The sequence below is a fragment of the Schistocerca americana genome, chromosome 5 (assembly GCF_021461395.2).
Source record: "Schistocerca americana isolate TAMUIC-IGC-003095 chromosome 5, iqSchAmer2.1, whole genome shotgun sequence".
Classification (NCBI taxonomy): domain Eukaryota; kingdom Metazoa; phylum Arthropoda; class Insecta; order Orthoptera; family Acrididae; genus Schistocerca; species Schistocerca americana.
The window spans coordinates 716,428,451-716,442,617 of NC_060123.1; positions in this window are offsets into that span (position 1 = coordinate 716,428,451).

A 14,167-nucleotide genomic window follows, 5' to 3' on the forward strand; every position below is an offset into this window, starting at 1 on the left:
GGATATTGCGTTCACGATATCTTCAACAGTGCTACGAGGAAGAAAATTTTTGTGTGTTAATACCAGTTTCTTCAGAATGTGTGTTACAGTGTTTGTGTTCATCGGGAAGTAAAAGTTTTGGAGAAGAAATGTTTCGGCAAAAAATATAATTTTCGACAGAAGAAAATACTTCAAGAATTTTGGTCAACAATCACATGGATGGAAAACGTGGTTTTGCAACAGTAGAAGAGTGTTCCAGATAAGTCATGAAACCCTCGTATTTTGTTAAAACAATATTTTTGTCTTGTTTTATATTGTTGTGTATAAATTTTTGTTCTTCACAATGACTTATGAGATTTTCGAGAGTATTGTGCCTAAAGTAGAAAGTAGTAATTTAATAGACTTCGAACATCAGGACAAGTCAAATAAAAGAGAAAGAACCGATCAATTTGATTTAAAAAAGTTTTCTTGTAAATTTCACGAAAGAAATTAAACAATCAGTTGACGACAATAAGACTTACTGGGATGAAAAAATTGATAACATTTTGTTGCAAGTCCAAGCAGTCAATACCCAAGTGGGTGAGCTTTCGAACAGAGTTGGCAGTGTTGAGGAAAAAAATGAATCTGTGGAAGCAAAAGTAAATGAAATTGATGCTAAATTGAGCGGTGAAATTAATACTGTAAAAAATGAGTTACTGGTAGATAGGGAAAGAAATTTAATGGATTTTAATGAGATAAAAGGGGATATTAAAAATTTGGATGAGAATACAAATGTTTTAGTAAAAAATGTAGAACAAAAAACTGACATTCGTTTGGTTACTCTAGAAGAAAAAGTAGAATGCAATGATTTAGAAAACAAAAAATCTGTCAAAGAACTTAGCGAAAAAATTGAAAGTTTTAACATTGAATTTCAAAGCAAAAATTACAATGTCAACACATGTAATCTTGTATCTAATATTCCAGTGAAGCACTTTTCGGTAGATGGACCCTTACGTCCCGTTGATTTTATGCAGTATTGTAAGGATTGTTTTTTACCTCACTCACCAGATGAAATAAAAATTAAATTTGTGAAAAAATTCTTGGAAGGGGAAGCTTTGACTTGGGCAAACCAGATTGTAACTTTGGGGATGACCTTTTCAGAATTTGAATCAAAATTTCTGGAAAAATTTTGGGATGATCTTAAACAAACTAGAATCAAAAGTGAATTTTTGAATGGGCGAAACTATAGAGAATCAGATGGGAGCATGAAACAATTTTGCAAAAGTGAACTTCAAAAACTTATTGATTTAACAAAACCTTTGGATGACTTGATCAAAATTGATACCTTAAAGAGAAGATTGCCATCAGCAATGCAGTTGAGTTTAGTTCATTGTCCTGATAGTAATGTAGAGCAGTTTCTCAATTATATTGGTAAGTTGGATAGGGTAACAACACGAACACACAGTGGGTTTACTCAGAAAGGTAATGGTCAAAATTGGGGAACTTTCAAAAAAGGGAACAAAACAATTATCATGGCATCAGTCAAAATTCAGGGGGATATAACAATTTTGAAAAGAAGGACCATAATTTTTATCCAAAACAAGAACAACATTTTCGCATTAATAATCAACAAAATAGAGAACACTTTAGGGATCAAAATCACAGAAATTTTGATAGAGGTCAGTACAATAGAAACTACCAACAATCAGGTAATGTTTGGCATAGGAATGGGATCAGAAATGTTGATCAGAGACATTGGCAGAACCACAATCAGCAGTTCATACAGGAACCGGAAATAAAAAACGAGTAGACGCCCCCTTGAAGGTCCGCAAGGTTGAGGCAGAAGGTGAGCATGATGAAAGGACCAATGGATGTGACTATCATAAACCCAAACATGACAGTTCCAAACCTAAGCTATCACATGAGGTTATTAGTTGTTACTTATTGAAAAAATTTCAAGAGGAAAATAATATTGATAAAGATAAAATTTTCAGTACACAAGAACATACAGTAGATAAAAGTAATTGTGATTCATTTAATTTAACAGAGTTTTACACTTGGGCAGAAAAGAACAACACTTTGTCAGATGATGTAATTAGTAGTAGTTCAGAGATGTGTGTGAATGAAAGAGAGAATGCATGCTGTGAGAATGAAAATGTTAGTGAAAGGGATCTGGTAACTTTAGAAAGGGGAAATAATATTTTGGGGAATAATTTGAATGTGTATGACCTGAATATGTGTAATGATAATGATGTTCTTGATAAAGTTGATAATGATGGTAATGGTATTGATGATGATGTTGAGGAAAGGTATTTCATTAGTTTAAATAGGGAGTTGGGTATACACATGGATGAAAATGGATTAAATAGTGAGAATATTATAGAAATTCCCAGGGACGTTACCAGGATGAATAAAGCTCACAAGCTGGATGTATGTGAAAGTGTGAATTTTGATGTTGTTGGTAAAGAATCTGACTACACAAATAACGATGACACATGTATAACTTCTAACCTAAGTGAAACTTTTACAGATACTAATGATACACACACATTTCTTATGAATATATGGCTGAACAGTGAAACTATTTCTTTTGACAAGAACTTTAGAAAGATGCTTATTAATGTATGTGAAACTGTATGTCTGAGTAGTGGAAAAGATGAGATATTTTATTTTTGAAAAGCTGAAGGATAAGTACTTCAATAGTATACAATGTGATTTGGATGAAAATTCTTGGCTATTTGAGATAATAGAGAGTACTCATGACAATTTTGTGTCTTGTGCAAATTTTATAACTGTGACAAATAATACATGTAATGATATGCCATATGATTCTGATAAGTATAGGTTTGGGGAAATTGAAAGTGATTTATTACATGAGGATACAGGTTCTGAGAAAAGTGATCAATTTTGCAGTCGTTATATAAAAGTTCAAATTGGGTCATGGATTGGTAAATGTTTAATTGATACAGGAAGTGAGATCTGTGGAATATCTGAAAGGTTAAGCAAGAAATTGAAAGTGGGGAAAGATTATGTTGAAATGCCAGTTGTTGGGGTAAAGATAAAAGTTGCTACTGGGAAGAGCAGTAAATTGGTAAAAAGCCAGGCTTTAGTGACATTTTTAATTGAAGGCAAGTTGTTCACACATGGATGTTTTGTAATTCAGGAATTTAATGAGGATTTTCTTTTGGGTATGAATTGGATAGTAAAAGTAAATACAGCATTTGATTGGGTTGGAAGAAAACTTTTGATAGTAACTAGTGAAAGGGAATACATTCAGACAAATTTTGTGAACACACTTGGTGATCAGAGTAATGGAAATTTTGACAGTATCAATTTACTAAAAGAAAATAGATTGGAGAATATTGAAACTCATAGATTTGATACTGATGAAGTTGAATTTGGGAATTTAGTAAATTTGAAAATTTCAGAAACACAAAATTTATCTGGAGAGCAAAAACAACAGTTAGAAAATCTGCTGTGGGAATACAGTGATGTTTTGAGTGACATACCTGGAAGGGTAAAGGGTTATCAGTGTGAGCTTCAGGTAAAACCTCATGAACCATTTTTCAAAAAACCATACAGTATTGCAATATCACAAAGACCTGCTGTTGAGAAAGAGCTGAAAAAGATGGAAGGATGTAATATAATAGAAAGGAGTATCAGTGCATATAATAATCCTCTAGTAGTAGTTTCGAAAAAAGATGGTGGAGTAAGATTGGTTTTGGACTCTAGACAGTTAAGACTTTTATCCATTGTGGATGTGGAACACTGCGACTGTGGTGTGAAAAGGTTTTCAGAAATTACTGCAACCAGTCGCCTTTTATGTAGATGTATACATCTACATCTACATCTACATCTACATCTACATCTACATAAAAGGCGACTGGTTGCAGTAATTTCTGAAAACCTCATCTAGACAGTTAAACAAAATTTTGTTCAGACAGACAGACCATCCTGAAAATATTGATGAGTTACTCTATAAATTTACAGATATAAAATATATGTCAAGTTTGGATCTAACTTCGGGTTTTCATCAGGTACCACTTTCGGTTAATCCTAGAAAATATACTGCTTTCTTGTACAATGGTAAGAGTTACCAATATTGTGTTGTGCCATTTGGGTTAAATTCTTCTGTTTCCAAATTTATAAGAGCTTTGGATCATGTACTGGGGCAAGAACTTGCGTCTAAACTGATAATTTATGTAGATGACATTTTGGTTACAGGGCAAAATTGGGAGGAACATTTTTTGATTTTGAAGTCAGTTTGTGAAAAACTTAGAAAAGGGGGGATGACACTGAAATTAGAGAAATGTAAATTTGCAGTTTCTGAATTAAAATTTTTGGGTCATGTTGTCGCAGACAAGGGAATTTTGGCAGATCCAGAAAAAATTAAAGCAATTTCAGAAATTCCTAAGACTAAAAAACAATTAAAGTTGTTCTTTGGGTTATGCGGTTATTACCGAAAACATATAAGTGGTCAGAGTCTGAATGCACCATGTTTAAGTCAATTACTTAAGAAAAACACTGTTTGGTTTTGGGATAAAAGTTGTCAGGAAGAGTTTGATAAAATTAAGCAAGAGTTGAGGAAGCAACACTTATTACACAGACCTGATTTTAATTTACCATTTTGTTTGAACACTGATAGCAGTAATTATGGGCTTGGAGCAGAGTTATTTCAAGAAAGAGTAGAGAATGGAGTTAAGATACATTGTACCATAGCATTTGCAAGCAGAATGTTGCTCAAGCATGAGAAAAGTCATAGAAAATCCACACCCTAATGCTTATCGTTTGGTGTATCCTAAGTCAAAGAAATTATTTGGTCTCAGGAATGTTGTCTCTTTAAAACTGTATAAACAGAAATCATAATTTCAAAATTTAAATAACCTATTATCATCTAAAACAAAAGTCCTCCACTGGAATACGCTTGTTAGAACAAAACTGCCTGTACAACCAAGTGTGTATATTTGCATGTATAAATTAATAATTTGAAGTCACATGTTAATTGAAACTGATGAAAACACACTGTTGTAACAAAGAATGAGAGAAAGATTTATTTTTACTTAAAAAAAAAAAAGTCTCCTTAGTGAGAATTTCCGAATTTTTCTAATTTTTGGAAGTTAAGTCTTCCCTGTGGGTGAAGGCATGCATGTGAGGACATGCATGCAAAGGTATAAGTTTCAAAACCAATTTTAGATAAAGCCTCATGATATATGAGCAGTTTATTGTTGTTTATACTGATGTTGTGGGGAGCAAAAGTACTCTTCACAAGAATGTGACTTGTAGTAATATTGTAGTAGAGAGGAAAGTGTACATAAATAATTGCAAAAAATTTAGATAATACTGATGTATCTTTAGCTGTACTAAAAAAAAGAAAATCATAAGCAAAAAAAAATATACAAAAAAACAAACAAAAACCATGACTAATAAAAAAAATATAAAAATTAAAAAAAAATCAGAAGTTGAAAAAAATATATATATAAAAGGCAAATATAGAGAAAAACACATTACACTATATATGTCCAGTATCATTTTTACTGTACAATATGTAAGCATAATGAAATTAACATTAATATTTTAAAAAAATTAAATCTTATTCTAGGAAATGAGTTTTACCTTTCTATTATTTTCAATCTGTATGCTGTATGTTAGAATATTTCTCATGTATGTTTTATACCATGTATATTTGTCATGTCAAATAATTTCTTTACTTGAATTTTCTTTGTGTATGAGATTGATGGGGAAGTATCATTGCAACAACAGCCAGTAACAAGTCCACAGATTCAAAGAGTCCAAATTTGGAAGAGGTTATCAGACTGCATCATTAGTGTACTAATTGTGTAATACAGATCCATCACTGAGTGTGGTCGGGATTTTGTTGTATATGTCCATAACAACAAAAGCCCTGGGGAGCAGTTGTAATGGATCTGGGAGATGTTATTTTTTTACCGTGTTTGTCAATACCGAATTGTAAATGTTTTCTTATATTTTTGTCAGAATTTATTATAATTTGTCTTATTATATGTTAATTTACTTCTGTTTTTGAGAGTAAAAGCATATTGATTACTATTAGAAAATGTATCGAAGAATAGCAAAGAGACTGATTACAAATGGAAACTTGTGAATTGTGTAAAATATCTTTGACGATGGAGTCGTCTTTGACTATAGTCAGTCGGCAGCTAACTCTTGATGTGTGTTGACGGAAGAACAATGTGAAGGTCGCAGTCATAAATAATTTTGAATTATGTTACTATTATTTTTGTATTAACTAAAAAGAAGAAACTACATTTGAAGAAACTGTATTTGAAACACCAAAATGAGAGAAACACATTGAACCACGTCCTTTCTGCAGCCGACAACGATGCATTGTGGAATCATACTTAGACAACTGAAGCCAAGACTAATATCGCCTTGCAAACGTCTAACGGAAAAGGTACTGTCACGAAATATGCCAAATTTAAGTAAATAAAAAATAGTGATCATATTTTGAACTTGTGTCTTAGCCGGGATGCCATATTTCAATGAGAAGGTTGTTTTAAAGACCCATCTTCAGATATTATGAAATGTAAGTGAACTGCTGCATTAATTACTTTCTGTGGTTTACCATTTTATTCATATATGTTTACTTGAAGGAAGAATTTAGTTTGCTGGAATTAGAGATACTATACAGGGTGCATCAAAAAAATGTATACACACTTTGAAGTGTCATAGAAACTTTATTTCCCGTTCTCCAATGTTAAATTTCTGGAAATGGAAAGCTTAAAGTCCAATTGGAAAAATAAATGTACTTTGCAAATGTGATTAATGTTCAAACTAGTGGCCTTCAGCATCAATACATTTCTGAGTATGAGTCACCACTGATTCCGTACGTCGTACCAAAGTGTCCAATGAAATTCCTGCGTACACTGCCTGAATCTCATTCCAAAGTGTGTCCAGGTTACGTGGTTTACATTTGTACACCTCATCTTTTACTGTGCCCCATAAGAAGAAATCCAGCGGCGGATTCCATACATCGTACCAAAGTGTCCAATGAGATTTCTGCGTACACCGCCTGAATCTCGTTCCAAAGTGTGTCCAGGTTACATGGTTTACATTTGTACACCTCTTCTTTTACTGTGCCCCACAAGAAGAAATCCAGCGGCATGAGGTCTGGAGAGCATGCAGGAAACTCAATTGGTCCCCTGCGTCCTATCCACTGGCCTGGCACCTTGTGATCCAGGTATGCTCGTATGTCCCTATGATAGTGCGGCGGGGCACCATTTTTTTGGAAATAAAACTCATCATTACCGTATAATGCACGAATGGCAGTGAATATGGAGTCAGCAAGCATTGTTAGGCACGTTTTTCCAGTAACAGTACCTTCAAAGCAGAAAGGCCCAATGAGTCCCCTTGCAGACAAACCACACCACACATTTACACCAGGCAAATTCACGGCCTTTTCAACTGTAATGTGAGGATTATATTCAGCCCAGTACACACAATTGTGCCTATTGACAGTTCCATTGAGTTTGAATTGGGCTTCATCAGACCAGATTATGCTATCCCGGGTCATGTCTCACCGTCTCCTGAACCCATTCACAAAATTCTTACCTTCGATCTGGATCGTCGTCACTTAGCTGTTGGACCAGCCTTGGAATGTACACATGAAACTTGCCTTTCTTCGGAATGCATAGCACACTACTAGCACTTACATTACTCTCACGTGCTGCTTGCCTTAAAGATTTTTGAGGCGAATGCTGAAACAGTTCTAAGACCGCAGTTGTGGAATCATCATTTGTAGCTGTACGAGGTCGCCCTGATCGACCTTTATGCACATCACACACTGTTCCATGAATTTCGAATTTGTCTCGTAGATGTGTAATTGTTAACCTTGAAGGTGGTTCTGTACCATACAGACTTCTCCACTGTCTTTGAACTGCAGCTACATTCTCAAACTTCCAGTACCACATAATTATCTTCTTCCGTGCTTCAAAGCTCAAACGCACATCCGCCATGTTGCAGTTACTTCCTTGCCGCTGCTGTCACCTGTTGAAGAAACATAACCTTACTTTCTCACAGATATTTAATGTTGTAGAACGGGAAATAAATTGTCTATGACAGTTCAAAGTGTGTACACATTTTTTGATGCACCCTGCACATACTTCAAATGGACATTTCTTTCTAAGCTGCAATAGCAATTGATGGAATTGACTCTTTCTCTTTTGTTATTGTTAATAGCTGTTGTGATATGCAAAGCAGAATTGTATTACTTATTTTCCTCTATGTTGTTGACTTGTTTGTCATTTGTTATAGATTTTCACATCCATACAGTCAGTAATTTTTACACACTTACATTTAATAATAGTCTGATTAAAATGATTTGTTGGTTGACAATTCCTATCAGAGTTGGTTTCCTCCAATCAGAGTGCTCAATGTGTCATGTCTAAACTATCTATTCACCATTTCCAGACTGCCACAAATTCCATTTTCCTGTCTGACTTTCTTAATGTGTTTGAACGCCATGCAATCATTTGCTGGCTTCAACCAGATCAGCCTTACACAATGTCTTAAGACAGTAGGCATAGCTACCTAGCATTACAATATTTTTATGATGCTAAAACTAGCTTTAGTGTCACAGCATATTGCGAAAGGCTGATCTGGTTGAAGGCAGCACATGATCATTGGGACCAAATAATCTTAAATGAGTGTAATGTAAAGTGGTGGCATAGTGTAATGGATAAAAGACATTCCTGATGCATATTAAGTTGTGGATTTGGGTCTTGCCAGATTCTTTGATAATTTTTATATCAAAATATTATCAAAATTACTTCATTATTGTTATTCAGTTAATAGGTTTGGATGCAATTTTATTTCTAATGCTCTGCTGTGTGATTTTTGACATTGTATTTACTTTTTATTTCCTTGTATTTCTTCTTGATACCCGTGGCCACGTGGCATTAACCCCCCAGGGGGCCCACAGTCCTTTTGTGGGTACGTGTGTGGCATGCACGGGGCCCCAAGCTATTGCACTCTCCTTTCCTTTCCAGAATGCATTACCATCCCTGCTCCTCTCCCTCCCTATCCTTTCTCCTTTGTCCTTGCTCCCTCTTTTCCCTCTTAGTGGACTTCTTTATGTCGACCTGGCTATCCTGCTGGCTTTGTTTTGGTCTGTGCTATTGTTTAGTTTGCTGTTTCCATCTCCTTTTTGGCGTTTTTGGTCCCCTTGGGGTTTGACCTCCATTTCCAAAATTTTACGTTCAGTGTGAGCCATTTGGGGTTTAACTCCCTACCTAGCTTCCATGGTGCAGGTTCCTCTCGCCCTCCCCTTTCCCTTGGCATCTTGGCCCCCCTCCTGCTAGATCACCAGCATGGTAGCCAGTTCATATGATGGGGCTGTTAAGTACCCACTTGGCTGAGCCCCCTGACACCATAGGGATCACACTGCTAGTACCTGAGCTGTTAAGGCCTTGAGTATGCTCATCGTTTTGGGGCACCAGAACTCCCAGCAATGGCCGCCATGCCAGACGGCCCTTGCTGTGGATGGGTGGCGCCCACGGGGCGAGTCCCTGATTGGAGTGGGTGGTACTAGGGCAGACACCTTGTGCATGAAGCGACAAAAGCTTCACCATCCTGGTCATTCTGTGGCCGTCTCTAAGAGTGGTAGCAGACGTGACACTCCTTCTTCTGATCCTTCGGCATTCCCCTCCCTGGGCACCCCCTGGGAGGAGGGTCAAGCTTCGCTGCCTTGGGTTGAAACCTTTCCCTCAGTACCTGGTTTGTACCAGGGCAGATAGCGGTAGTTTTGCCACGACCAAGCCTTTGTTTTTCATGGAGATGATTGAAGATAAGTATGGCGAAGTTGGATCAATGAGTAAAATGTGGTCCGGTGCTTTCCTCATCAAGACATCTTCTGCTGCCCAATCTGACGCCCTGCATGCTTGTGACTGTCTCGGTGACGTCCCAGTCTGTCACGCCCCACCAATCTATGAACTCAGTGTAGGGCATTATTTTTCACCGAGATCTTCTGCAAACTGATGAGGAGCTCCGTGCTAACCTCGAGTGGTGAGGGGTTTGTTTTATCCACCTTGTGCAGCGAGGCCCTCCAAACAGTCACATCACTACAGGCACTTTTATCCTGGCCTTCGAGGGGGATGTCCTCCCAGAGAAGGTCAAGGTAATGGTGTATCAGTGTGATATAAAACCTTATATTCCACCACCGATGAAGTGCTTTAAATGCTTACGGTTTGGACATATGTCTTCCTGCTGCACCACTGATCCCCTATGTGGTGACTGTGTACATGAGGGCAGTGCCTGTGCTCCCCTGCCAATGTGTGTAAATTGTAGTGGACAGCGTTCTCCACGCTTGCCTACATACCCGGTGATTGTGAAAGAAAGAAGGATTCGAGAGTACACCTTAGATCGGCTCACCTACACTGAGGCTTGACAAAAATATGTCCGGCTCCATCCCGTGTCTGAGTTCTACTTTTGCTTCAATTACGTCCATTCCCCCTCCTACCCCCTCCTCTTCCCAGACCCACCACCTTCGCCCCATGCCTTCAGCCTCCTCCTCCTCCTCCTCCCCCTCCCCTCCTCCTCAGTACCCACACCGACCCCTTCAGGTGCTGCTTACCCTCCCCCGCTGGAGAAGCGCTCCCCTCCTTCAGTGGCTGCCGGTACTGGAGCTCCCTCCTGGGACTCCTCTTCCCGGCACCCACTTGAATAGCAATCTACTGCTCCACATCGGCAGCGAGATCCACTGCCACTGGCCACCAAGATTGCCCGGTGTAATTCTGTGCCTACCTACGCTGAAGTCTGCCCTTCTCTTCCTTCCCAAGAGAAGAAGCAGAAACGCAGGAACCAGGTCAAGGCCCCTCTGGTACCCCTGAGGTGCAGTCTTCCCCTCCTACAGTCAATGAACCAACAGAGTCTGACCCCACCCAAATGGACATTACCCCATCCTTATTGGTGACGGATAGCGACTCGGTGATGTGACCGACTCCAGTCCATTCGCTTCCACTTTGGACTCTGGCCTGAAAATCCGCCAGTCGAATTGTAATGGATATTTGAGTCACCTTCCAGAGTTGTAGTCCCTTCTTTCCTTCTACTCTGCTGCTTGTATTGCACTCCAGGAGACCCATTTTGTCAATTATTACTCACCTGCCCTTCGTGGGGTTCACACTTTGTTGGAACCGAATTGGCCCCTTGCAGGCTTCTGGTGGTGTTTGCACCTTGGTCCACAAGGACACTGTTAGTAAATGGGTTCCCATCCATACCACTCTGGAAGTCATTGCTGTCAGGGTCCATCTGGGCTCTCCAATCACAATCTGTGATCTCTACCTCCCACCTGACAGGCCGTCCACATCCCATGCCCTCACCACCCTTCTTCAAAAACTCTCTTCTCCCTTCCTGTTATTAGGGGACTTTTATGCCCACAACCCTCTTTGGGGTAGTCATACAACTTCTGACCTGGGCAGGACAGTTGAAGCTGTTCTGGCAGGGCTCGACATTTGTTTATTAAACACAGGTGCTCCCACACACTTTAGTGTGGCACATGGCAGTTTCTCCACCATTGACATCTCCATCTGCAGTCCCGACCTTCTTCCCTCCATTCAGTGGGGCGTCCAAGATGACTTATGTGACAACAACCCATACCCCATTGTTTTGACGTTCCCTCAGTGTCTCTCGCTCCGTCACCCAGCCGTGTCTAAGGCTGATTTGGGTACCTTCCCCTCTGCTCCCATCCCCCCCTGTATTGCCACATGACAGTGTTGATGAATCTACTCAGACTTTGATTGCTGCCATCCTTTCAGCAGCTGTTTCAGCAGTCCTTTCTTCATGTTCCCCCCGCTGGAAGATGGTCCCTTAGTGGACTCTGGAAATTGCTGCAGCCATAAAAGACTGCCACCGTGCTCCCAACACTTCAAGCAGCATCCTACTACTGCTCTTCTTCTGGTCTTTAAACAACTACGCACTTGGGCCTGCTACCTAATCAAATTTCAGAAACAGATTTGCTGGGAATGATATGTAGTTGCCATTGGACCCCACACCCCCTCTTCACAAGTCTGGGCGAAGTTCAAGCGAATTTTTGGCCACCGTCCTCCCGTCGGGGTTGCAGGAATTTCTGTGCATGGTGTTGTCCTTACCAATCCAGACTTTGTAGCAGAAAATTTCACTCAGCACTTTGCTCAAGCTTCGGCATCAGCTCATATCCGCCCATGTTCCTTCTCCTGAAAGAGCGTTCTGAGTGACTGCCATTGCCTTTTGTTTCTCGCTGCTCAGAGCCATATAACATCCCATTCGGTGAGTAGGAATTTGCCAGTGCCCTCGCCCTTTGTTCTGGCATGACGCCTGGACCGGATCGGATACATAACCAAATGCTCCAACACTTATCAGTGGCTGGCCACCATCATATACTGACCCTCTTCAACCGTCTGTGGAGTGAGGGAGACTTTCATACCCAGTGGCAGGAAAGCATTGTTGTTCCGGTGTTGAAGCCAGGGAAACTGCCTCTTCAGTTGGATAGCTACCATCAAATTAGCCTTACTAACACCCTCTGCAAGCTCCTTGAATGCATGGTGAGTCAGCAGCTGTATTGAATCCTTGAATCCTGGGACCTTTTGTCATCGACTCAAAGTGGTTTTTGCTCTACAGTGGATAACTTGGTCCACCTGGAGTCTGCTATCCGGTCGGCTTTTGCCCATCAGCAACACCTCCTTGCAGTCTTCATTGATCTGCATAAAGCCTATGACACCACCTGGCGCCACCATATCCTCACCACCCTTCACTAATGGGGCCTTCATGGTGCTCTGCCCGTTTTTATCCATAACTTCCTTTCTTGTCGCTCTTTTTGGGTCCAAGTTGGCTCCTCCTACAGCTCTCCCTATTTGCAAGAAAATTGGGTTCCACAGGGTTCCATGCTGAGCGTTTCTCTCTTTCTCATAGCCATTAATGGTCTGGTGACAGCTGTTGGGCTGACAGTGTCCCCCTCTTTGTATGCTGAAGATTTTTATATCTATCTCGCCTCCTCCGTAATGGGCACTGCAGGGGACAGTCTGTCAGGCACACTCATGGGCTCTCTCCCATGGCTTTCAGTTTTCGGCGGCCAAGACGTGTGTCGTGCATTTCTGCTGTCGCCGTACAGTCCATCCCAATCCGGAACTGTTCCTCTATGGCCAGTCTCTCGAGGTCTTGGACACCCATCACTTCTTGGGTCTGGTCTTCGACGCCCGGTTGACATGGCTCCCTCATCTTCGCCAGCTGAAGAGGACGTGCTGGTCCCATCTCAATGTTCTTAGGTGTCTGTGCAATACCTCCTGGGGTGCAGACCGCTTTGTTCTTCTGCAATTGTACCAAGCATTGGTCCAGTCTCGTTTAGACTATGGAAGTCCTGTCTATGGTTCTGCACCACCTTTGACACTGCAGATACCTAGTATCTACAGTGTATAGCACTGTGGGGTCCAACTTGCGACTGGTGCCTTCCGAACTAGCTGCATACTTAGCCTTCTTGCAGGGGCAGGGAGTCCATCACTGCAAGCTGATATCTTTTGCGCTCCGCATTTGCTGCACCCCAAAGCACCCTAATTATGGTCTCCTTTATGCAGAGATCACCCTGCCGCAGCGGCTGCCACAATGTGGGCTTACCACAGCTGTCCGCATTCAGTCCCTCTTTTCTGAGCTCTCTTCTCTGCTCACGCACGTACCCCTCTGTGGTGCGTCTCTCGGTCGCAGCTCTGTTTTGATCTCTCAATCGATTCAAAGGATTCTGTCACCCCAATGGCTCTTTACCACAAGTTCTCCTGTCTCCTCAGTTCTTTTCAGGGTTGAGAAGTGATCTATACTGATGGCTCCACGGTTGCTGGCTGCACTGGTTTTGCTTACACCTATGCGCGACGCACGGAACTTCGTTCCTTGCCAGATGGCTGTAGTGTTTTTACTGCAAAATTGGTAGCCATCTTGTGCGCACTGGACCATATCCGCCACTGCTCAGGGCTATCCTTCACTGTCTGTAGTGACTCATTGAGCGGTTTGCATGCTATCGGCCAGAGCTTCCCTCACCACTCGTTGGTCATCGCTATCCAGGACTCCCTTTCTCTCCTCACTCAACGTGGATGCTCGGTGGTTTTCAGTTGGACCCCAGGCCATGTTGGGATTCCTGGCAATGAACTTGTTGATCAAATGGCTAAATTAGCTACTACCAGGCCATCTCTTGCTTTGACATTATGGAAACAGACCT